The sequence below is a fragment of the Mirounga angustirostris genome, unplaced genomic scaffold (assembly GCF_029215605.1).
Source record: "Mirounga angustirostris isolate CCGP_5_RB_7025 unplaced genomic scaffold, mMirAng1.0.hap1 SCAF_6, whole genome shotgun sequence".
Classification (NCBI taxonomy): Eukaryota; Metazoa; Chordata; class Mammalia; order Carnivora; family Phocidae; genus Mirounga; species Mirounga angustirostris.
In genome coordinates this window covers 36833161-36857523 of record NW_026991714.1, presented here as the reverse complement: position 1 = coordinate 36857523, position 24363 = coordinate 36833161, and the positions used below count along the sequence as shown (strand labels likewise).

The 24363-nt window shown below is 41.6% G+C and overlaps 1 long non-coding RNA gene across 6 annotated transcripts in view; it reads right to left on the bottom strand.

Moving 5' to 3' along the window:
• Positions 1-21008, bottom strand: part of LOC123846099 (uncharacterized) — a 34197-nt gene extending 13189 nt beyond the window's left edge. For 5 of the 6 annotated variants that reach the window (XR_010412271.1, XR_010412270.1, XR_010412274.1 and 2 more), the window contains exon 1: positions 19907-21008. This is a non-coding gene — a long non-coding RNA (uncharacterized LOC123846099). The remainder of the gene's footprint in view (positions 1-19906) is intronic. The other variant, XR_008506267.2, reaches the window with a different exon arrangement.
• Between the last annotated feature and the right edge of the window lie 3355 nt (positions 21009-24363).

Genomic DNA, 24363 nt, shown 5'->3' with positions numbered 1-24363 from the left:
CGTTCCAGATAAGGATCTGGATCCCCTCTCAGAACCACACTACTAAGCCTCACCACTGTACCTCTCACACAGGGATGTAAACTTAGGTGGTGTTTCTGGTCACTCCTTCCCCCTCCGGGCCGTTCGGCTGCCTCCAATGGTCTGTGAAATCCTTCAGCGCAGGAACCAGGTCTTTCATCTCTGAGTCTCTACCTTCTGGGCACAGAGTAGGCACTTTACAAATGTGCTTAATGGATAGGTGCATGTGGACACCAACTTAGAGGGCAGGGACACAGTGGAGCTGAAGACACCACGAATGAATGAACACTGAAGCATTTAGGATTTATCCACATCATTCATTGGATTCAGTTCTACGAGGCCAGGGTCCATGTCTGATTTGAGTGTGTATCTCCCAGAATATGCCTGGCACATTGTATGTGGTCAATACACTCCTTAAGAATTCATTCATTCATTTATTCATCAAGTATGTGTAGTAACTGTAAAGGACATGGGGCAGGGGTGCGGTTACCTAAGGGTTCTAGCTGGATAAAACAAAACCGAGCTTTTGGCTCTTCTCTGAATTACTCTGGAAGGCTGCCTGGAGGAGGTAGGATTTCCCAAGGGCATGTTTGGTCAAAATGACCCAAGTGTGTGTGGTCTCGAAATGAACCCAGATGGCTATCATCCCTTCTTCTGCCCGTGCCTTTCCTTGTTCAGTGTAGGCCCTGAGGGAGACACTTCTACTTAGCATTTTGACCTTACTAGAAACAGGTTCTCTGGGAAGAGACAGAGGCAGAAGGACTCTGGAAAGACTGTACTTTCCCTAAGTGCTCAGGCCTAGACCAAATAAATGCTTAAATTAATTCTTTCTGGGATTCAGAAGATGATGCAGAAACCAACAAGGGGAAAGCTCTCCCTAAGGTAAACCACAGAGCGCCGTGTAACTCCAATCAAGTCTGTCAGGGTCCAGAGATAGGGGTACGTGGGTGATTCACCCCTTTTTTCTGTCAAACCTTCTTGCTTTTGTCTGGCGGTGAGGGCTGGGTGGTATGCAGAGGGGTTGGAAGCTTCTGCTCCTCGGAGCAGGCATTTATCGTGGAACTGAGAGCAGGGGGTTAGGGGACAGCATGCACACACCTCACTTTAAGCAAATTCAATTTCAGAGAATCTGCACTTTTGAAAGGAACAGTTCTTGGCCCAACAAAATAATTCCCCATGAAGTTCCTTAAGGGGTACGTACTGAAAATGGGATTTAGTTTACAAAGAACAAAAGTATACTATGAAATCTTGGGGGGACTTATCTCTTGCCAAAAGACATGTACATCTCTAGGCCGATTCATAGGGTCCTACAACCAGAACAAACCTCCAGAGCTCAGGCTGGTCCTGATTCCTGCCTCCAGGAAAAACTGACTTAATCAATCCTTATTGACATCCACTGTATACAGAACTCCATGCCAGGACTTGTAAACACACTGCAGATTTATTATCACTTAACAAAAGTGGAGGGTTTACAACCTCTTGGGGACAGGGTCTAGGGCAATGTTGTTGTATTCATCAGGAGTTTTAGTTGGTGGTGAGAGAAACCCAGATCAGATTGGCAGAAAGACCAAAGGACATTTGTGACCCCCGGGGTCGGCTTCACTACCTCTAAAGTCACACAGGGCCCCACACCCAGAACAGCCCATACTTGGTTTAATGCTTTGTTATGGCTGTCTTGAAACTTTTTTTTTTTCAAGGTTTTATTTATTTGAGAGAGAGAGAGACAGAGATAGTGAGAGAGATCACAAGCAGGGAGGAGAGGGAGAAGCAGACTCCCCACTGAGCAGGGAGCCTGACGCAGGGCTCGATCCCAGAACCCCGGGATCATGACCTGAGCTGAAGGCAGACGCTTAACCGACTGAGCCACCAGGTGCCCCTGTCTTGAAACTCTTAATAACCTTTTAACAAGGGGCTCAAATTTACTTTGGCACTCACGTGGCTGTTCCTGATGGCACCCATAGTTGGGAGTCCAGCGTTGTTACTACCCAAAGCTGCTCATACAGTGGAATGTGCTCTCACCTCCCCTCCCCATCTCCTCCTCCTCCCATGCCCCCCCCTCCTTTCTTCCTTCTCCTTCTTTTCTCTCTCTCTCCCCTTCTCTCTCTCTTGCTCCAGCTCCTGGCTCTGCCTCCGTCTGTGTGGTGGTTTACTTGTCTTCTAGAGTGGTAGATGCCGGCTGGTATGACCCCAGGTTGGCCCTCCCAACATCCATATACCAATCCCAGAGAAAGGCCTTTTGGCAGAGCTTGGCTGGTCAGTCACCAAAACTGCTTCCTCCTTCTCTTGGGATCACAACTAGATGGCATTCCAGCCTCCCCTGCCTCTGGAGTGGCCATGTGAATGAGTTTGGCCAATGGAATGTGAGCAGATATGAAAGTCTCTGCTTCTGGCCTAGCCCATAGAAACCTCCCAAAAGTGATTTTCCTATTCTCTTTCTCCCTTTGCTGGCTGAATAGAGCAGACTCTGAGGTCCAGAAAGAGAATGGAGCCACAACATGAAAGGAGCCTGGGTCCCTGAATGACTCCATGGAGGGCCACACTGGACTTAGAGTGAATTACAAATACACTCCTATTTGGTAAACCATTGAGATCTGGGGGTTCTCTTTGCAGATGCTAGGGTTTCCGATCTGTACCCAGCACATACTGTGATTACCCCTGCATGGGATGCAAGCCACCCTTGGACCAGTTACTGCTGCTGGTAGACCTCAAGCCCATCTAAGGGCCTGGAGCCCCACTAGGACCACATGCAGTGAAGGAGGAAAGTGGATGGGAAATACACACATGGCCCCACAAACAAAACAAAACAAAACAAAACAAAACAAAACAGCTGCCAAAGTTTACTCTAGCTCTGAATAAGAGAGCAACCTAAAATCTCAGTTTCCAAAGATGTATTCTTTGAAAATCTGAATAGCTTAATATTAAAATTATTCTCCCTATTACTATTGTAATATCATCTTAGCTCTTTCAAAGAACTTAGTATCGCCTTCACTTCCACATTGAGGTAATTCACAGAGGCTCACCCCCTTTATTTTTGCTTCAAGGGCCACATATAAGACTCCAGCTGAAGGTCACATGGATGAGAAATCTAGAAAGTTCCCTTGACAGTCTAAGCTTCTGTTGCCGCATCAATCTTCAGCCTAGATGTAGATATATAGAGGAAAAAATAAAGCAGCAACTTCTTCTCATAATCCCTGAGATGAAGCCATGTTCACTGTAATCTGCTGAGGAACTTTTCATTTTGGTTGGTTTTCTCTCTGCCACTCCATCTGCTCTTAAAAGGTTTCCTATCTTTGACTCGTGAACAGATTTTGCTCTACCTCGGTGGGTGGGGGAGAGTTTAACAGTGTGGATAAAACTGTTGGGACTTTGGGGCTGCTAGAAATTCTGGGTTATAGTTTTCACAAAATGGTTCTCCCACTTCCAACTTTGCAAATCCCTCACTTCTCTAAGGCTCCTCCTGTTCCTCATCTATCAGATAAGCATAGCTATGCTGTCTACCTCCCAGGCTGTGGTGAGGTTAAAATAAGATCAAATGCATTGCAAACTAGAAAGGAACTTTCAAATTTAAGATCTGACAGTTGCTTGTGACAGTTTTCCTTTCAATTAGTACAGATAATGGAAAGTCGACAGGGCACACTGAAGATCATTTGTCACCGTCCTTCCTCTGGGATATCCAGACCCAGTTCTTTAATCATTGCTCTTGAACCTGATTGCCCTAATATTTCAGATCTGTGGTTCTCAGCTTTGGCTGCACATTAGATCATCAGGGGAGCTTTTATTCCAGTGCCCAGCTGCATCCCACACTCAATAAATCAGAAACTCAGGATGGGTCTCAGGCATAGGTTTTCTTTCTTTCTTTCTTTTTTTTTTTTAACTCAGGCATAGGTTTTCTAAATCACTCCAGGTGAGTCCATTGTGCAGACAAGGCTGAGAACCACTGTTTTAGTTTACTCTTTGCGGGGGAACTCAGGAAATTCTCTCGTCACATCTGAATCTATTTGAATCTAATACATGACTAAATAATTTCATTTCAGTAGAAGATGAATGCACTTTGGAGCTATTATATTGGCCTTATGTTATGTTAGAGACGGCTGATTGCAAGACTGTCACATAGATGTTTATCATCTTTGCTTAGCAGTGTTCAGGAGATGCTTGCAGATGAGATGTATCTTTTACAGAATGCTGAAAATACCATTTTATAGCAACTGGAAAGATGGAATGAATGATGGATTCTGAGCTGTTTTGTATAAACCTGGAGGAATACCATTCGGTAGATGACAATTATCTGGCATCTGTTGTAGAAACTATTCATGAGGCTGAGTGTGTGTGTGTGTGTATAAGAGAGAGACAGAGAGTTGGAATCCAGTAAGTGGAGGGGTAGGCAAGACCACGAGGCAGCTGGCAAAGGTGAGTGGGAGGGGAGGTGCCATCACTGGTGACACTCTGATCCACCGGGCGCTAAAGCAGTCCTCAGACCAAAGCCGGTCCTGAGAACCAAGAGGGGTCTCCTTTGCAGAAGGGCCAGTAAGCGCCCCCTGGTGGTCATGGGAGGCTCAGCCAGAGAGTCGTCTCGTGGGCTGTGGGCTCCCCGGCGGGGGGCGGGGGGGGGGGGGGGGCGGAGCGGCGGGCTGGTCTTCCCGAGCCACAGCCAGTCCACCTCTCCCCTCCAACCACAAGTCTGCCGGGATGGCTCTTGGCCCGGGCAGCAGCTGCTGCTGCCACATCACATCCTCTCCTTTTCTGTGACCTGGGCCCAGTTATTTAACCTTGTTGAGTCTCAGTTTTCTCAGTTGAGTAATAATATTTACCTGACGCTGGTGTTGTGGGGATTCACTGAGATTGAGGCATATACAGCTCCTGGAACCGCAAGGGGATTACTCTGAGCCCCTCTCTCCATGCTCAGAGGCACCTTGCTTCGTACACTCTTGCTTTCTACCCGCTCCCCTACCCTCTGTGTCCTCAGCGGCTGTCCCCATGGGGCAGGCTGATTCCCCAGGCTCCATTCTGGGCACCTCCTTCCCATCTAACGGCACATCACATCACATTGCTGTCCTGCGATCCATTTTTCTTCATTGGCCTCCACAGTTACCCTGGGACGTAGATGAGGCAGCAGCACCTTTTCCAGTGTGCCCAACATCAAAGAGCAAATCACTGGCAAGAAAAGGACCTGCCATCTTAGAACACTATGTGTGCCAGGCTCATGCTGAGCATGGTGCACACATTGCCTCATTTTACCCACACAAACAACACGGCAAAGCAGGTATTTTTATCCCCACTCTAGAGAGAAAGAGGTGGGGGTTTAGGTAGTTGGTGACTTTTCTAAGGTCATAAAAAAAGTAACTGGTATACTAGAATTTGAACCTCCTTCTCATCAGTTACAAAGGCCTCCCCACCCCCCCCCAGCAGTGACTTGCACCTAGTTCTCTGGACTCCTGGAAAATTGCTTCTCTTCCGATAAAATCCTGTCCTCTAAGAACAGCCTATCACACTCACAGCTGCCAGAAGCATCGTGCTGGGCATTTCAGTAATGCCTTCTCTTTGCTTGGAGACATTTCTGCTTAGGATAACTAATTGTCTAATGTGGAATAACCCAGAATATGTACTCTCATGACTCAGTCCTTCCCTGGCCAGAATCGGGTAATCCCCAGATAAGTATCACAAGAGCGCTTCAAGGGAGGAGAAATGTGGATTCACTCTTTTCTTTCCCTTTCCTATTCACTTAGGTGGAAATAGTACTTAGCCCTGAAAAACTGTATTTTTAAATGTTTTTCAAGCAGCTCTGTGATAAGCCAGGATTTTTAGACTTCAGGTCCTAACCTGTTGAGTGCTTCATGAAATCCATGTATTGGATTATGACTAGGAATTTTTTTCTTTTTTAAAGATTTATTTTTTTCTTTTTTAAAGATTTATTCATTTTAGAGAGAGAGGGGCGTAGGGAGGGGCAGAGCGAGAGAATCCCAAGCAGACTTCCCACTGAGCAGAGCCTGATGCAGGGCTCAATCCTAGGACCCTGAGATCATGACCTGAGCCAAAATAAGAGTCAGGAGCTTAACCGGCTGAGTACCCAGGCGGCCCAGATTATGACTAGGAATTTTTAAAAGAAAAGCAATAGAGTAGAAAATATCAGCGTGTACGGCAGATAAGGATAAATATTACTTCAGGAAACTTTTGCCTTGGTTCTATATCCATGAATGTATGTATGTATATGTATACTAGGTCACAACGTGAAATGTATTTCTTTGAGTCACAGAAAGCATTTGGAAAATGCCAACTGTTTGTCGTTTATAATCTGTTTGCCATTAGGATTTATTATATTAACAGTTCTCATATTTTTGGTCTCAGGACACTTCATACTCATAAAATTTATTAAGGAGCCCGAAGACCTATTGTTTATAAGCGTTATAACCATCAATATTTACTGTATTAGAAAGTAAAATTGGAAAATTCAATCTTTACCAATTCATTTAAAATAACAGCTAGAAACCCATTACACATGAACATGAATAACATATTTTTAATTATAAATGTACATATTTACTTAATTTATATATATTGAATAGTGAGAAGAGTGACATTGTTTTATGTTTTTGTACATCCGTAATGTCTGGAGTGCACACACCCTAAGATGACCTCAGTGAGTCTTGGGAGTGAAGGAGAACCCATGACTTGCTCCTCGCCAAAAGAATCTGGCAAAGGTGATGATAGAGTCACCCCTAGGATTACGTTACATTATATAAGACTCCATCATAGCAGACTAGAGTGGGATTTTCCTGCTGGCTTTGGAGAAGTAAGCCACAATGTGATGGAAAACAAGGACTGATGTTGTCATATGGCAGGGATGGGACCCGTGAGTTGCCGAGAGCAGCCCCTGGCCAACAGCTAGCCAGAAAACAGGGACATTGGTGCTACGACTCCAAGGCACTGAATTTTGCCAACAAGCAGTGCCCTTGGACAAGGACCCCTGAGCCTTAGGTGAAACTGAACCCCTGGCCAACACCTTAATTCTAGCCTGTGAGACCTTGTGCAAAGACCCCGAGGATCCCATCTGAACCCAGACTCCTGACCCATAGAAACTGATATAAATGGGAGTTGTGTTAAGCTACTATGGTTGTGGTTATTTGCTATATAGTAATGGGAAACTAATACATATGACCACTTATATCTGCTTCTGCATTCAATCTGTTGTGACAAGTTGTTTTAACTGAAGTATCTAAAGAAAATCCAGCCTCCCACAGATATGCACTTAGAAAAGGGAAAAGTATTTTAATAGTTTTTTTAGATCCTGCTGGGAGAGGGAAATGGGAATTATTGTTTAATAGATATAGGAATTCAGTTGCGGATGATGAAAAGTTCTGGAGATGTAATGGGTGATGCTTGCCCGACAATATGAATACACCTAATGCCACTCAACTGCACACTTTAAAAAATGGTTAAAATGGTAAATTTCACATTATGTACATTTACCACAATTAAAAAAAAATAAATTACTGACAATTCAGAGATCAAAACAGAGTTAGCTGCAATGTGGAATCTGAAATCATATTAATGATTTTCATACTCTGTTACACTAAAATCCATTAGTCAGCCTTGCACTTTAAATGGCTTTCACCTATTCATGATTTTGTAACATCATGCATTGATTATCTGAAAAATATTGGTCTATTAAATTATGCAGATCTTCCAAAAGTTAACTCACTTAATTATACAATATAAAAAATTCATATTCATTAACATCACTACTAATCTCATCAGAAAAGTCATTAAGTTTGGGGAAGCTGTTAAATTCCTGATGTAAGAAAAAGAAGGAAAATGAGGAGTGTATACAAATTTACCAAAATTTTGATTTTTCCTTGAGAGCTCGACTTTTATCACTGGCAACAAATACAGTACTATTGATTATGTACTCTTAGAGATTTAAAAAACAAAGCAGGAAAGAGGACATGGGAAGCAGAAGGGTCAGGGGTCGACATCTTTTGGTTGTATTTTCCAAAGATGGTCACAGCCATAACACCTGTGTTCTTGTCACACCCCATCAAGAAATGGAGTCTTGGGGCGCCTGGGTGGCTCAGTTGGTTAAGCGACTGCCTTCGGCTCAGGTCATGATCCTGGAGTCCCGGGATCGAGTCCTGCATCGGGCTCCCTGCTCGGCAGGGAGTCTGCTTCTCCCTCTGACCCTACCCCTCTCAAGCTCTCTCTCTCTCTCAAATAAATAAAATCTTAAAAAAAAACACAAGAAATGGAGTCTTAAGTCCCCTCCCCTTGAAAGTAGGCTGACTAGAGTGACTTGCTTGATCAATAGAACAAAGCAAACATGACATTCTGGAGCTTCCAAAGGTAGGTTAAAGCAAGCCTTACAGCTTCTGCCTGGAATGCTTGCTCTTGGAATGCCCCTGTCAGAACTCAGCCACCAGGCTTGAAAACTCAAGTGTCCTGGCCAGGGCACCTGTAGACTTGACAGCCAAAGAAGAGCTCCCAGCTCCTGGTCAGTTTCCACTACCATCCACAGGGGGAGCCCTCTTGGTCATCCAGCCCTAGAGCACGTGCTCTTCAGATGACTACAGTCCCACGAAAGACCCCAGGTTAAAACTGCCCAACTGGGGCGCCTGGGTGGCTCAGTCAGTTAAGCGTCTGCCTTTTGCTCAGGTCATAATCCCAGCATCCTGGGCTCCAGCCCTGCGTCAGGATCCCTGCTCAGCGGGGAGCCTACTTCTCCCTCCCCCTCTGCTGCTCCCCCTGGCTTGTGCTGTCTCTCCCTCTCAAATAAATAAAATCTTTAAAAAAAAAAGACAGTAAGGAGAAAAGATGGAGGAAAGTGTAGGGGTATCTATAGAAAAAGAGAGTAAAATAACTGAGTATAGTTAACGGAACAAAAAGTAGAATTGCAAGTATAATATTAGTGATGCCAAATTAGCAAAAAGAAAAACTAATTATAACACAAGTAACAAACACTGACAGGATAAAGTAAGTGAGACGAAGGAACAATTTAAAGTGAACTAATCAACAGATATTGTCTAGAGTTGAATGTGAACAACCTTTGTTTTATTTTAACTATTTTTCCTGCCCTGTATCTGATTCTCCTTTCTATGTTTGGTGAATATTCCTCTGCACGCCTCCTGCCATCCATGCTGACAAGGCCAATGCTTGCTTTCCCAGTTTCCTAAGCAGGTAGCACACAGGCATGTGATTGAGGCTCAGTCAACCCCTGCTAGGAGCTAATGGCACAAAAAAGCAGAGACGGTGAAGAGTCCATTCGGCAGTGGAGGCGGTCTAGTGGCAGTGACAGAGTGGGGCACTGGTGACCACGGCAACGCAAACAGAGGCGGTCAGCCTCGGTAGTGGTGCTGTGTGCCCTGGTGTGCCCTTACCAGGCTGGGCTCTGTGGCATGCCTTTGCCTATGGCTCTAGCTGCCAAGTTTTACTTTGGTCCTATCTATATTCAGAGATTCATTCACGGGGTTTCTTGGCATTTCTGTGAGTTACTCAATATCCGTTCAATATATCCCTTTCCTATTTACATAAGCCAGAGTCTGTTTCCTTTGCTTACAACTAGGAACTCTGATTAGTCCGCTGATAAATCAAGAAATACAAGTGTTAGCATATTACTTGAGAAAGAATCAGGAACCCAAATGTCAACAGTAGTTAGCACATGCAATTCCTTTAGCTTGTAACAAATCTTCCTGAATTCCACTTTCCTGGCTGTCTGGAAAATGCCTAATCATCCTCCAGATTTCAATTTAGACACCACTTTCTTCTCCAAAGCCTTTCCTTGTCCTCTAACACATGCATACCAAGTCATAGCATTCATTTGCATTGCGGTGGACTACTTCTTTGTCTTTATTGCTCAATATAATAAAATTTCCTTGGCCGAAGGGACTATACCATGGTTAGCATTATGCCTGGTACACAGTGGGTATTCTCAATGAAATCTGTTAATAAACAGAAGTTATGGAGGAGTTTTAATGAATTTTTCTAAATTACCTAATTTATAAATGGAAAAACCTTAACAAGATAATAAACATACCCTCTTCACTACTTGAATCCATATGGCTTCTTTAAGATAATGATGAAGAAGAAAACACATAGCCATCTGAAGAATAAGATGTTGATGATCTATATTAGGATCAGTGGTGGCTTAGGTTTTGCTTTTCTTTTTTCTTTTGTGTTGATCTTGATTGATATGTTACACAATTATCCTCTCAAATATTAACAACAAATGAAAGAGAAACACAGTAATTTCTAAAGCATACATGAAAATATTCAGAAGGTCTTAAACCAAGTAAAATTCCTCCCTCTGTTTCTGGCGGTCCAGGCATCTTTGGGACTTGTGCGGACTTCTTCTTTCTTTTTTTTTTTTTTTATTTTATTTATTTATTTATATGAGAGAGAGAGCAAGAGCAGGGGGAGAGGGAGAAGCAGATTCCCCACTGAGCAGGGATCTGGGCGCAGGGTTCAATCCCAGGACCCCGGGATCAGGACCCAAGCCCAAGGCAGGTGCTTAACCAACTGAGCCACCCAGGCGCCCCCTTGTGTGGGCTTCTTATCCATGTCTATACAACTTGCCTTCCATGTCTATAAAACCAAAATATTGAGTTTATTAGAGAATTTAAAAAGCAAAATGAGACCTAAATACAGTTACATTGAGGGTTAGAGTCTCAATAAATGAATTTTGGAGGAATACAGTTCAGTCTGTAGCAACTGGTGTTTCCCTTTATCAATGAAGAGAACCAGTTTGACGTAATGTGATCCAAGAGTATCATCACATCACTACTGAATTCTTGTTCTTTTAGACTACAAAGCAAAGTTCAGGGTGAAACAGGGTGCTTAGTTTGATTGAATCTGCATGAGATTTTTACCAAGGTTATAGAAATACATAATTGGTTTTTGTTGTGAGGACAGATATTCAAATTAGGTGTACAAAAGGTTACCATTTAATAGGAATATAAATATAAAACCATTTGTGAGTCACTAATATCTGACCCTTTCTATTCAGAATTTATTTTTTTTAAGATTTTTTACTTATTTATTTGACAGAGAGAGACACAGTGAGAGAGGGAACACAAGCAGGAGGAGTGGGAGAAGGAGAAGCAGGCTTTCCGCAGAGCAGGGAGCCCAATGCAGGGCTCAATCCCAGGACCCTGGGATCATGACCTGAGCCGAAGGCAGATGCTCAATGACTGAGCCACCCAGGCACCCCTCTATTCATTAAAACACAGTTTCCATATCTTTTGTCCCCAAACCCTCAATGTAACTGCATTTATAGATAGTATCTTTAGGAGGTAATTAAAGTTAAATGAAGTCATAAGGGTAGAGTCCTAATCTGGTAGGACTGGTGGCCTTACAAGAAGAATGAGAGATCTCTCTCTCCTCCCCATGCACCCGAAAGGAAAGGCCATATGAGGGTGTGAGGGTGCAGCAAGAATGTGGCCATCTGAAGCCAGGAAGAGTTCTCGCTGGAAACCGAACATTGCTGAAGCCTTGATCTTGGACTTTCTCGTCTCCAGAACTATGGGAAAAGAAATTCCTGTTGATGTAGTCTGTAGTATTTTGTTATGGCAGCACAAGTAGAGCAATGGACCAGTCAAGGAGAGCTGCGATTTTGGCTCCCCTTCAAAACTGAGATTGTCTCCCTGGTACCTGCCACATAGCATTCCCTATCTCAATCTGGGGCTTCACTTTTTTCCTCCCACATTTAAAGATAGTCCATCTTAGGGCTCAATCCTGAATCTTTTGATTATTCCTCCCTATATACTATTCCACTGGTTCCTGAACACATAAGAAACACCAAGGACCTTGTTAAAAAACAAATTCCTATGTTCCGCACATAGAAATCTTCATTTAGAAGATCTGGAGGGAGACCTGTAGTGATTCAAGAAGGCTTGAGACTACAATCTGGTCTCCCTGCTCAGCGGGGAGCCTGCTTCTCCTCTCCCTCTACCCCTCCTCCAGCTTGTGCGCACACGCTCTCTTTCTCAAATAAATAAAATCTTAAAAAAAAAAAAAAAAGAAGAAGAAAGATGCAAATCAGCCAACCATGTGAAAACGTGTAGGAAAAAACTTTCAGGCAGATGGAACACAAGTTCAATGGTCCTAAGACAGGAAGAAGTTCAGCATTTTTGATGTTCAGAAAGAAGGTAGGTAAACCTCAAGCATAGTCAAAGAGAGAGTAGTATGAAATGAGTAAGAAGTAAGCAAGGACCAGACAATGTAAAACTATAAAACCAGCTTCATGTTTAAGGACTTGGGGTTTCATACTAAGTACAGTGGGAAGCAACTGGAGAGGTTTAAGCGGGGAGTGTCAAAATTTGATTAAAATCTGATTTGTGTTTTTAAAAAATCATATGGCTATGTTTTGTGGGGAAGAGATTGTATAAGGGTAAAAGTAGAAGCAGGTAACACATTTAGATGGTTCTTATAGTATTTTGAGTAAGAGATTTTGGTGGTTTGGCTTAGGGCAGAGACTCTGCCCTGTCCCTATTGTCATTTGGGGCTACATTATTCTTTGTTGTGAAGGGCTTTCAAATGCATGTAGGATATTTAACTACATCTCTGGCCTCTACCTGCTAGATTCCAAGTTGCCCTTTTTTTTTTTTTAGAAAAATGAGAGGAAAAAAAAGAATTACAGAGAATAAATCCAAGAGGCCTGTAAGTATAATAAGAATTCCAGAAAGAAGAGAAAATGGTGTATGCAAATTTAAAAGTATTTTTTAAGTTAAAAAAAAAAATACTAGTTGGTCTAGAATCTCTTTTAAAATCCTACCCTTGACCTCAATGGTCCCTCCAACCACTATGCCACTTTTCTGCTTTCAAAAAACTGTATTTCATAAAATATAGATTCTTGTTTCTTGGCTCTATTTCCTTGATTACCATTCATTCTTTTAAAACATTCAGCAACATAATCCATGCACATGATTAAAAGATCAAGGAGTGTAGAGGGTTTATAATGAAAAATAACAGTCTCCAGCCCACTTGCTTTCTTCTCATTTTAGATCCAGCTCCTCACAAACACTTTAAATCTTTTGTATGTTTAGTTCCTTTTTTTTTTTTTTTTAAGATTTACTTATTTGACAGAGAGAGAGAGAGCAAGAGAGGGAACACAAGCAGGGGGAGTGGGAGAAGGAGAAGCAGGCTTCCCACTGAGCAGGGAGCCTGGTGCGGGGCTCAATCCCAGGACCCTGGGATCATGACCTGAGCTGGAGGCAGATGCTTAACTGACTGAGCCACCCAGGGGCCCCTAAAGATCTTTTTCAATATGTCCTAGCATTCAGTGTTGGTAAAAAGACTGATGCTAGTCTAAATCTTTCTTTGTGATCATTATCCTTTTGGAGGCATTTGGTAATGTCTCTTGAAAATTTCACCATGATGTATATAAGCATAGAGATTTTTTTTTCTTTTATCTTCTTTAGCAGTTAGTGGGTTCTTTCAGTTTGAAGAGTTCTTTTTTGTTTAGCTCTGACATATTTTTTTTTTTAAGACTTTATTTATTTGACAGAGAGAGAGACAGCGAGAGAGGGAACACAAGCAGGGGGAGTGGGAGAGGTTAAAGCAGGCTTCCCGCTGAGCAGGGAGCCCGATGCGGGGCTCGATGCGGGGCTCGATCCCAGGACCCTGGGATCATGACCTGAGCCAAAGGCAGACGCTTAACGACTGAGCCACCAGGCGCCCCGTCTTGAAACTCTTAATAACTTTTTAACAAGGCGCTCCAAATTTACTTTGGCACTCACGTGGCCTCTACACTCCTTGATCTTTTTATCATGTGCATGGATTATGTTGCTGAATGTCTTAAGATATTTTTTAAAAGAATGAATGGTAATCAAGGAAATAGAGCCAAGAAACGTAATCTATATTTTATGAAATACAGTTTTTTGAAAGCAGAAAGTGGCATAGTGGTTGGAGGGACCACTGAGGTCAAGGGTAGGATTTTAAAAGAGATTCTAGACCAACTAGTGTTTTTTTTTTTAACTTAAAAAATACTTTTAAATTTGCATACAGTAAAAATTTGTGTGTGTACACAGAACTTTGAGTTTTAACACATGCATAAATTCTTGTAACAGTAAACAGAATAGTATAAGAGTATACAGAATATTAACAGTATACAGAAAAATTCCAGTATCTCAAATATTCCTTCATGCTACCCCTTTGCAGTCAGACCCTCTCCCTACCTTTAACCCCGACCAATCACTGGTATGTTCTCTATCCCTTTAATTTTGCCTTTTCCAGAATATCATATAAATGGAATCCTACAGTATGTAACCATTTGAGATTAGCTTCCTTTGCTTATTAAATACATTTGAGTCATTGCATGTATCAATAATTTGTTTTTTTATTTTTTGTGTTTTTTTTGAGAGAGAAAGAGAGTGAACTCGGGGCAGGGAAGAGGGGCAGAGGGGGAGGGAGAGAGAGAATCTTAAGGAAACTCCACGCTCAGCGCGGAGACCAACATGGGGCTTGATCTCACAACCCTGAGATCATGACCTGAGCCAAAATCACGAGTCTGACGCATAACAGACCCCTTTTTTATTTCTAAATACTATTCCATTGTACAGATAAACCAGAGTGTATTTATCCATTCACTCACTGAAGGGCATTTAGTTCATATAGTTTTTCTTGTTTAGTCTGCTAATATAGTGAATTACACTGATTGACTTTCAAATGTTGAATCAGCTTTGCTTTGGGACATTTGGGACAATCATTAATAATGCTGCTATAAACATTTATATACACATTGTTGTGTTAATGTTTGCTTTCATTTCTGAGATAAACATATAAAAGTGGAATTTCTGTATTAAATGGTAAATGTTTAACTTATTATAGAAACTAAATAGCTGTTCTCCAGAGAGCCTGTACTATTTTGCATCTCCATGGCAATGTGTGAATGTTCCAGTTTCTCCACATCTTTGCTGGCACTTGGAATTGTTATTTTTTTTTATTTTATCCATTCTAATAGGTGTATAATATTTCTTGTGGTTTTAATTTTCATTTCCCTAATGATTAATGATGTTGAATATCTTTTCATGTGCTTATTTGCCATCTGTGTATCTTCTTTAGCAAAGTGTCTGTTCAAACTTTGCCCATTTTTTATTGAGTTGTTTTCTAGTTAGGTTTTGAAAAATTCTTTAAATATTCTGGATACAAGTCTTTTGTTATTTATATGCCTTGTCTTTCATTCTCTTTGTAATATCCTTCATGTAGCAAAAGATTTCAATTTTTATAAAGTGCAATTTATCAATTTTTCCCTTTATAGACAATGCTTTTTGTGTTAGATCTAGAAATTCTTTGCCTAATCCAAGGTTTCAAAAAATTTTCTTCTGTGTTTTCCTCAAGAGTTTCATATTTTTAGCTCTTACTTTTAGGTCTATGATCCACTTTGAGTTAATTTTTATATGTGGCATGGGACATAGGTCAAGATTCACTTTTTTCCCATGTGGATACCCAGTTTTTCCAGCACCATGTACTGAAAGGACTGTCCTTTCTTCATTGAGTTACATTTGCACCTCTGTCAAAAATCAGTTGGCCAAATTTTGTGGGTCTACTTCTGGACTCTATTCTATTCCATTGGTCTATGTGTCTGTCCTTCCACCAATACCACATTGTCTTGATTACTATAGCTTCATAGTACATCTTAAAAGCAGATTGTGTGGATTCTTCAACTTTGCTCATTTGCAAAATTGTTTTGCTATTCTAGTTCCTTTATCTTTCCTTATAACTCTCAAATCAACTAATCTATATGTACAAAAATCCTGCTGGGATTTTTATTACAATTGCATTAAATGCATAGATCAATTTGGGGAGAATTGACATCTTAACTATACTGAATCTTTTAATCCATGAACACAGTATGGGTGTTTTTTTATTTCTTTCATCAGCATTTTGTACTTCTCAGCATAAAAATCCTACACATACTTTGTTAGATTTATACCTAAGTATTTCATCTGTGGAAGAGAGGAGTGCATCACCTTCCAATTGTTTATTTCTAGTGTAGAAATATGATTATTGTACGTTAAGCTTTTATCCTGCATAAATTCACTTCTTAGCATTAAGACCTTTTTGTAGATTTCTTGAGATTTACTACATAGACAATTATGTCATCTGAAAATCAGGATAAATTTATTTCTTCCTTTCCAATCAGAATGCCTTTTATTTTTCTTCCTTACTGCAATTGCTAGGACTTCAGTAAAATATTGAGTATGAGTAGTGAAAATGTACATCTTTGTTGGGTTTCCAATCTTGGGAGTAGGAAGCATTCAGTCCTTCACCACTAAGTGTAATGTTAGCTCTAGGTTTTGTGGATACCTTTTATCAGGTTCCCTTCTATTCCTGGATTGCTGAGTTGGGTGTTTTTTTTTTAAACATTAATGAGATATGAAGACAGCTACATACTTTCTAAAATTTATGTCCACATTTTGTTTGCTATCTGTAAAAATGCACATTTTTTTTTAAAGTATGCTCCACACCCAGCGTGGAGCCCAGTGCAGGGCTTGAACTCACGACCGTGAGATTAAGACCTGAGCCAAGATCAAGAGTCAGACGCTTAACTGACTGAGCCATGCCAAAATACATAATTTTTAAGACAGAAAGAAAAGCATAGAGAAGTAATCAATGCCATCTCTTGGAGAGACTACTAAGACCATGTCAAATGGTACCACCCCCCTCACTTTTCACTATCTCTCTGTCATTTCAGCAATGTAGTCTCTTTGATAGGGTAGGAGTAGGGGTGCTGAATTGCAGGAGCAGTCTTGCTTGGAAGTCCAAAATCAGGCTAGGCAAAGCTCAACTGTCAAGGATCCCCAGCCAGAGAGTCCTCTTGTGAAATCACACTGGCCAGTCCTCTGGATAACAGATGATAGTTATTTCAACAGTTATTGAAGAACCAATGAACTCTAGATAGATTCGATTCTTTTTTGGGCTCAAAATGTTAATTTTTCCTCATCTTGGTTGAACCAACTTTTTACTTTTTTTTAAGAACACAGATGAAATCTCTTGAGTCTGTGATGCTGAGTTTTAAAAAACCATGAATGTTGAATTTTGTTAAGTGCTTTTTTTGCACCTATTCATAGGATCATGTAGTTTTTCTTGTTTAGTTTATTAATGTGGTAGATTATACTAACTGATTTTCAAATGTTGAACCAGCCTTGAATTCCTGGGGTGAATGACACATGATCACAAAGTATTTTTCTTCTTACATGCTGCTGGATTCAATCTTCCAATTTTGTTGAGGATTCTTTCATCTTTGTTCATTAGAACTGATTCAGTTCTCTTTTCTATATTGTTTTTATCTGGTTTTGGTATCAAGTAATTTTCGCTTCATAAAATGAGTTGGAAAGTCTTCCTTCTTCTATCTGCTAGAAGAGCTTGTGCAGAACTATCGTTTTATCTTTAAAGTTCTGCTAAAATTTACCAGTGAAGTCATCTGGGCCTGGACTCCACCCTTTTTTTAGATTTTATTTTTTTAAGGAGGCTCCACACCCAGCATGGAGGCTGACACGGGGCTTGAACTCACGATCCTGAGATCAAGACCTGAACTGAGATCAAGAGTTGGATGCTTAACTGACTGTGCCACCCAGGCGCTCCTAGATTTTTAAATACAAATTCAATTTTTTAATAGTTACAGTACATTCAACTTATCTGTTTCTTCTTGGGCACATTTTGGTAGCTCTGATAGTGGTCTAGTTCATCTGAGTTGTTGAATTTATAAGTATATAGTTGTATCTCTTTTAATATCCATTGGGTCAGTAGTGACATCTCCTCTTAGAGCATTTATGCTATGGGAATGACCTAGTGCAATAAAAAACTGAAGACAAAGTAGAGAAGGTACATAACTGCAGCTGGACAGACCTCAAACTTTATTATGATTGACTCCTTCCTGTCTTTCAATTCTATATCCATCCTTTTCATTTGTCCTTGGCAGTATTTCTTGCAGTTTCCCCCCATTCCCTATAATGCTAGGCATAGCCCTGTAATATCTCCTAAACTATCTACCTAAATTATTCCACTGGCTGCCTAGCTGGTTTCACTGCCATTGCCCACTGTAATTCATCCTTTGCACCCCTGCCAGACTTTACTTCTTAACTTCCAATGGTTCCACACTCTGCCTGCAAGATAAGGACCCTCCACATCTGGTTTAGTCTGGCCTTCTGAGTTGCAGTTCATTTTATTTTCCTAAATCAAGGGTCTTTAACATGCAGGCTTTGGAAGGGAGGGGTGGGTCATGAATCTCCTAAAATTTGAGTATAAAATGTTGTATGAATGGGAACTTTATTTCTAGAGCAAGGCTACAGCCATTACCAGATGTTCAAAGTGAAAAAAAAAATGTGCTAAGAAAAGCCTTCAACCTAATCTTTGTTTCTATAATGCATCAAGAATACCATATATACATATATATTCTATATATATACATAGAATACAGTATATAGCTTCTCCAATAGTTCCCACATCTGTAGTGATCACTCCTTTCTCTGAACTTAAGATTCACATAACTTTAATGATCTAGCCTAAACTTAGTATTTTACAGATGAGGACACAATCTAGCCTTAACAAATTTTGTCCAAAGTGGCTCCAGTAGAACTTGTCTGTGCAACTGAGTGCTGATGTGCTACTTTGTGGGTCTTTTTATGAATAAATTTCATATTTCTCCTTGCAGTCAGGAACTAAACCTCAGAGTTCTTTGAAACTTCAATTATCTTTACATCTTACATAAACTAGCTGCTCAAATGTTTGCTGAGAACAGTGATGATGGTAAGACAGTCATACTGAGGCAAAGGAAAAGGGCTGGTTAGTGAGTACTGAGGTAGAAGCACATTTTTAAGGAAGCATAAGCACATTTGGGGGATGCAAAATATTAAGCCCAGAGCTTAAGATAGCTTATAAAATGTAACACTCAGGGGTCTGTGTGAGGAGAGCTTTGAGGATTCCTAGACAGCAATTTCAGAAAAAATTCCTCAGAAGCAACTAAAAGGGGGATGCCCAGATATATGGTAAAGAGAACAGATAATAGCACCTGCTTTCCAGTGAGCTACACAACGGATTCAAATGTCAACACCACATCCAAGCTATGTCACTGTTGCAGGGTTACAGGGTTCTTGTCTCAGAGTGGAAGAACGAATCTCAAAGACAAAAGGCGGGCCTGAAGTCAAAGTCTATTAAGTGAAGGTGCAAAAGGAAAGAAAAGAGCTCTCTAGAGTGAGAAGGGTCCCGAATGGGTTGCCACTGAGGGGTTTTATGGTAGAAAACTGACCAGGGAACCTGGTAAATATTTCATCTATAACATTTAAGACAAACAAGGTGGATTTGTAAATATTATGAAAATATCTCTTCTACATTTAAAACAATCAAGGTGGATTTGTTATGTTCCCTTCTCTCTGGTTAATATCTTGTCTATAACATCTCTCCACATCTGGAATTTCTGTGAGCCTGGTTATGTAGTCCCTTTCCTGCCTCTCCCTACCTAGCCTCACCTGTCCCTTACTCATCACCTTGAGCAAATTAACTTTTCTCTGCTTCAGTTTTGTCATTTGTTTCTACCTAAGGATTGTTGCAATGCTTAAATAAAATGCCTGTGGAGTGCTTAGGTGTCTTACTCTTAAGGCATTCCTTCCTTAATTGTTAACTGTTGCTATTATTTAATGAGAAGAGGGGTTTTAGGAAGGGAGGAGGTGCTGTGGTCCTTGGTAGAGATTTCCGTGTAAAGGTGGGAGATTCTGTAGCAGACAGATAAGGTATATTCGAAGAACCGGGGGGGGGGGGGGTCACATTTCCACGGTGTGTACCTGCAGGACCCGTCACAGTGGCAGGAATAGCCAGAAGTGTCAGACCAAGAACACACCCTCCACAGTATACATACGAGAGGCCAGCAACCGGATAAGATGAATGAAGCTTATAAGAAAGTTCTCACCTTCTGGGGAAACCTGGAGCGCTGGAAGCGGCCTCATCTGAGGAGAGGGGTTGGATGGCCCAGGGGGTGACCGAGAGGTCGGGAGACAATTTTAGGGAGCTTGGGGGAAGGAGAAGGTGGGAAGAAAACGCCAACGCGGCCCCTTTCCAGCCACAGCTCCCACTGCGACCATCACGTACTGGAAATAACAGGGGAAGCGACCATTTGGGGCGAGCTCCACAGCCGCGGCCGGCGCCTGCTCAGGCAGCTGCCGCGGAGCCGGACGTGGGACGGCGCGGTGGCGCGCGGCTGGGACGCGCGGGGGCGTCAGCAGGCCGGAAACGCCCCGCCCACGACGCAGGGAGGGGCGGGGCCACGGGCCTCTTCCGGCCGCGCGGCTTTGCGCTGGCTGTCCGGCTCCTCGAGGGCGTTTCCCAAGGCGACGTGCGGAACCTGGAGCCCTAGGGCCGAGTTCTGTAACAGATGGTCGCCAAATGACAGCGTTTTTCCGGCATTTGTGTGGGATTCCATTTGAAATTCTGTAATGGATCGTCGCCAAATGGCAACGGTTTCCTGGGATTTGTTTTCCCAGATTTGGTATCATATAATATTGAGATTTCCTGTCCAGCACTGTGGATACTTCTCCGTTAATCCGAGTCTTCCCTCGTTGTTCAGCTGAAGTCTTAGAATCTTCTTGGTGGTTTGCACATTTTTTTTTTTTTTAAGATTTTATTTATTTACTTGACAGAGACACAGCGAGAGAGGAAACACAAGCAGGGGGAGTGGGAGAGAGAGAAGCAGGCTCCCCGCAGAGCAGGGAGCCCGATGTGGGACTCGATCCCAGGACCCTGGGATCATGACCTGAGCCGAAGGCAGTCGCTTAACCAACTGAGCCACCCAGGCGCCCCCGCACATTTCTTATTAGGTTTTTTCCTGGCAGTTTTTATTGCTGTTTTGGTTTGTTTGTTCTTCCTAATGGACTTTTATTGTACCCTAGGATAATTTGGGTTTTGGTATGTGGATCTGTGTGGTCACTTCGCTGAACCTTTGTTTTCTAATAATTCTCTTGGATTTTGTAGGTAAGAATTCATCTGTAAATAACAATTTTGGCTTTTCCCAAGAATCCCACACAACACTGTTTACTAGCCTCAGGGCTTGCCTCCTTTTTTCCAGAAGTTACTTGGATTGCATCTTACCTTTCCCTTCATGATGTTTTCTGAAGGTTTCTGGCAGTTACCTTTTTAAAAAATTAACTGTACTTTTTTCTTTTTCTAGTTTACCAATTTGTTTTATTGTTTCTTAAAATCAGAAATGGGTATTTATTACCAAATACTTTCAGTATTAGTCTCACAGATGATCATATAGCTTTTCTCCATTACCCTGCTGTAATAAGACTACAATAATAGATTTTCTAATGTTGAGCCGTCCTTTCAGTCCTGGTATGTATTCTTCCAATATGTTGCTGGATGAAAATTGCTGTGTATTTCATATAGGATTTTTGTGTCTAAGTGAATAAGGAAAGGGTTAAGGTATAGACTGGGAGAGAGAGGGAGCCCCTGGCTGGGCTCTGAGACTATTCCTGGCAGGCCGAGGGTTAAGACAGAGTGAACAAAAATGATAAGGAAAGAGACCACCTGGCCTCGGATGGTCGGGAGTATTTTTCTTTGGCGGCTACAGTGTATTATAGAAAATGACCAAACCTCAAAGAATTAAGTCATCAAGGGTGTTATCAATAGTCCTTACTCAAACCAAGACAGCACAAGAATCTCAAGGCTATAAGCTTCCCAGTCAGTTCTCAATAAAAGATTGCCACTAAAAGCCCTCAGTGGCAACCCATTTGGGACCCCTTCACTCTAGAGAGCTGCTTCTCTCTTTTCTGTTCTCACCCTCACTTAATAAACTTTCACTTCACTTCACCCTTTTGTGGCCGAGAGATTCATTCTTCGATTCCATGAGACAAGAACCCTGTGATCCTGTAACCTAAGTTCGTAAGTGAAATTGACTTATGGTTTTCTTTAGTTGTCCTTGTCCAGTTTTGATATTAGTGTATGGTAGGTCTCAAAATGACTCAGATTAATTTCTTTTTATGACCTGGAATAGACCTAGTGTATGAATGATCTATTCCTTAGGTTTGAAAAACTCATCTTCAGAGCTATCTGAGTGTGGTGCCTTTTTGAGAGTTAAATATATGTTTTTCCTAGAAAAGTATCAATTTCATTTACATTTTCAAATTTTTTGGTATTAAATTGTCTGTCATAAGCACGCTGTGAAGGCACACACAGGAGTGTGTCTTTCCACAGTGTCGGCTTGCTTCCGTCATAAACCAAGGTTCACATAATTATAAAGCAGGTTCAGGATTCCAAATGCAATGACATTTCACCGGTGGTTAACTTGGCTTCTTCCATGGCATGCAAAGCAGAACACAGGTCACCCAGCAAACAAGATAACACAGGGGCTAGGAAGTTAAAAATCCAAATGCAAAGTCCGTCTGAGTGCGCAGTTGAGATGAGGCCTCAGTCAGGCTTAGGTCAGTCAGCTCTTGGCACTTGCATCTTACTATGTTCAAGCAGTGAAGGGTCTCAGCTCTGTTCGGAGACCAGTGGGGCAGAGCCTTCAGCGGCGGAGGCCTTTTCTAAGTGATCAGACATGGAGGGGTCAGTGTCTGGAGAATCTGACAGTTTGCTGCAAAAATCCTCCCCTTTTTAAAGGGATTGAATCGGTGTTGGGCCCCTGCAGCCCTGCTCTGCCTCTGCTTGGGATCAGCTCTGGGGCGTCGTCAGCTGGTGCTGGTCTCTGCGATAATGTCTCGAGGCTGCAGTGCCCTTAAATGCTGGTGTCCTTGCTTGACGCAGGCCCCTGCTGGACGTGAGAGACTCCATCTTGCTCTCCACACTCTGATATTAACTTTTTTTTTTAATCTCATATTGTTCTTGTTCATATATATTCTTTTGGAGTCCTTTTTCTTGATCAGATTTATTGAACCACTTTCTGATTTTTTATTAATTTTGATTGATTTTGTTATTGATAACCTTTATCTAGAAGTTTTTTCTCTTTCGTTAATGTATGCCTTCATTAATTTCTTCCTTATTTTTTTTTAAAGATTTTATTTATTTATTTGACAGAGAGAGAGAGAGCATGGAGCAGCAGAGGAAGTAGCAGAGGGAGAGGGAGAAGCAGACTCCCCGCTGAGCAGGGAGCCCGATCCAGGGCTCCATCCCAGGGCCCTGGGGTCATGACCTGAGCCGAAGGTAGACATTTAACTGACTGAGCCACCCAGGCACCCCTCTGTTTTGTTGTATATATGTGTTGTTTTTTTTTTTTAAAGATTTTATTTATTTATTTGACAGAGAGAGACACAGTGAGAGAGGGAACACAAGCAGTGGGAGTGGGAGAGGGAGAAGCAGGCTTCCCGCGGAGCAGGGAGCCCGATGCGGGGCTCGATCTCAGGACTCTGGGATCATGACCTGAGCCGAAGGCAGACACTTAACGACTGAGCCACCCAGGCGCCCCGTGTAGATATGTGTTTAAAAAGCATAGGTATGTGCCCCCACATTGGAACTGTGTCCTCCTTTAATAGTAAAATTTAAGCCTTTCATATGTATGTGCTTGGATTTAATTCTAACTTATTTTTTCTATATATTGTGCTTCCTGTTGTTTTCTTCTCTTTTCTGTCTTTGGTTTGATGAAGTTTCTTTTTCCGGATTTTTTTTTCTTTAGTAGTTTGGAAGTTACAGGTTAAATTTTTATCTAGTGGTTATTGTTATTATATTTTAGCTCATTTAAATTTCTATTTTTATATAAGCATATGGAGTTTATCAGCATTTTTATGAGGCAGTCTTATATAGTGGTTAAGAGTAGAGACTGAAGCCATACTGCCTGGATTCAAATTCTGGCTTTTCCACTTATTAGCTGTGTGACCTAGAGCTTATTAAATAACCTCTCTGTGCCTCAGTTGCCTCATCTGTAAAATGGGGATAAAACAGCATATAACTGATAAGATTATTGTGAGGATTAGTGTGTTAATGTATAATCAATATGTAAAATTCTTTTTTTTTTCTATAGGACACTGCCTAGCATGCAGCACATAGGTCTCTCTAATCACTAGTTTTTCATCTATGAAATGGGCATAATATCTGCCTACCAGATTTGTTATAAAGATATACATTATCGTATATACACTATTCAGTTTACTATAATGAGCACCTTCTACGCACTTGAATTAGCATGGTTTTTGGCTTCAAGGAGTTCATGATTTGGTAAGGACCCAGACACAGAAACACAACTGCAGTATGACATAACCTTAATACTGTTCCCATGTCTTCTCTTGTCCCCTTCTTATCTATGTTCCACACAGAGCAGTTTCAGAACACCTTATTCAGATCACGTATTCCCCTGCCAAAATGATTTCCACTTCCGTTACACTTTACATGAACCACAGTCTCCTGACTATGACTTTAACACTACACTCTGGGCTCTGC